The sequence below is a fragment of the Arachis ipaensis genome, chromosome B07 (genome assembly GCF_000816755.2).
Source record: "Arachis ipaensis cultivar K30076 chromosome B07, Araip1.1, whole genome shotgun sequence".
Taxonomy (NCBI): Eukaryota; Viridiplantae; Streptophyta; class Magnoliopsida; order Fabales; family Fabaceae; genus Arachis; species Arachis ipaensis.
The window spans coordinates 18,065,869-18,068,259 of NC_029791.2; positions in this window are offsets into that span (position 1 = coordinate 18,065,869).

The window sequence follows — 2,391 nt, forward strand, 5'->3', positions numbered from 1 at the left end:
CTCTTATAACGATTTCTTAACTCGCCAATTTCCGCCACATCAACTGTGCTAGTCCAGTGCGGGACATGGACGGAAAGAATGAGGAATCCGATGAAGAGTACATTGCCGATAGCCACGAAAGTGGTTCCTCTGATGATGACGACGATGATGAGTTCATACCTGAGACTCCTGTTGGTGTATTAGTTCGATACTTTTTGCCTGCTCCGCGTCCAATTCCAGAGTTATCATCTGTACCTAGCTACTACCATACATTGAATTTGGATTCGATGCATGAGGAAACTTCATTTTCGAATATGGGGACCGACGATTACAACACCGACGGTAGTGTATAGTTTTGGGTTGGTCCCATATTCAGGAGCAGAGAGTCAGTGCCGCAAGGCGTGAAGAATTACATCATTCGGAGATGTACCGATTATCGAGTAGTCAAGTCGGATTCGGTTAAAGTACCACATACGTTGTCGGCAATTTACGGATGGTTGTCCATGAAGTCTCAGTGTCGCCCTCCGACAGAATCTCATATATTGGTGAGTGTTATTATATTTTAATTCGTTGTCTTCTGCGAACCACACACATGTCTAGCTCCCACTATGTCACAGGATCATCGACAGCTGGACAGCAACCTCATATGCAAAATCATCCTGCCACTCATACAGTCCACTCCTTCAGTGACCATTCTTGCTGGATCATCCTAATCAACCTGTTAACATTCGCAGTAATCAAATTATGTCAATTCGTGCAGGTAAAACTTGAATTGAATAAATAGAAATTGACAAGAACATTAAAAGATAACAATTACCTCATTGCTAAGGAAAAGGTCAAAATCTCCCTCTCCGGTAGACACCGCTGTGGAATCCTGTGGTATATCCACGAGACTAGCAATGGTGTACATCTGGCTATGTCCGTGGTGTCACATTGTACTGTATGGCATAAGGAGTGGTACATCCATGCAAGCACAGTAGTCCCACGACAAATTGCTGCACCTCCCAAAGTCAGCCAACAGTGTCAACCATCTGATATGCACTTGATTATTGGACTTATCGATCATCAGGTAACTACCGATCAGCAGCATGATGTAACACCTAGTGTACTGTTGAAGGGTGGCTGGACTCGGAGGCATGTAGCGGACTCTGTCCTAAAGCCATGTCATCTTGATGCTAAACGACTCCTTCCTCTGGGTACCCTAGTGTGGACTGTGTGGGGGTCTTGCACCCAAGAGCTCCTCCACGTACTTCCATGTCGGTCGCTGGTACAAAATCTGGAAGTCACTCAGGCACCCACCCACTGGCTTCCCATGTATGCGTAACCCAATGTGGTACGCAACGTTCTGCAGGGTGATTGTGCACTCACCCCATGGTAGGTGGAAAGTATGGGTCTCCGGATGCCAGCGCCCCACAAATACAGTGATCAGAGAGTTGTCAAACACAAGGTTCCTGAGCTACACCGTGTTGCCGAACCCAGCCTCCCTTAGATAAGGGACAATGACATCTGAGGGTACAAATGTGTGAATAACCCGTCCAGATAGTAGCAGGCAAGGCCTCTGTTTAAAAGAAAAACTTTTATAAAAATTCCATTCCAAACTAAGTTCTCTAACCTGTCTATATCTATTCTAACAAATCTAAAATACAATTCAAATAAACATCACAACATAATAAATAGGATACAAAACCAATACTTAAAAGTCCTCTCCGAATTAAAAAAAAAAATATTAAGTAACAAAAATATTTAATTAACTACTCAAATCAAAGTAATTACTTATCTAACTTTCACTATAAGTAAATTATACACCTAATTCATGTTACCAACTTTTCAACTAAACCTAAACTGTGTTACCTCAATATCATCGAGTCTACTCATGTAAACACTAACTCTATAAAAATTCTCGAAATAAAATCGCATACACTTATTAATTTAAACAATAAAGATAACACTAACATCAAAGTCGATAGCTCTCGCAATGTGCCAACTAGCATTGAGACAGTTGATGTCAGGATCCCGTGTGTCCGTACGTGTGTCCCTACATGCTATAACGTCCGGAGAACTAATAAATATCAAGAAAACGATGCAAGAAAGAGAGAAAGAAAGAAAATGTGGGGTTAGGGGCGCTGTGAATGACTTTCATTTATAGTCGCTCTCTGGACTTATCTCGTTTACAGTGTAAATGAAATAAATTTGGCTATATCTTCTTTGCACTATAAACGAGATAAGACACTTGATAAAAATCGATAAATATTTTTAAATTAGCGTATATTCATAATTAAAATATTTTTTTATTTAAAAAAATCTCATCAAATGATCATTAAACAAAGAAATTATTGTTAGAAATACAATTGAATATATATTTAAGTATTAGAAGTTTAATTATATATATAGTTATTCGATTTATGTTTTAGT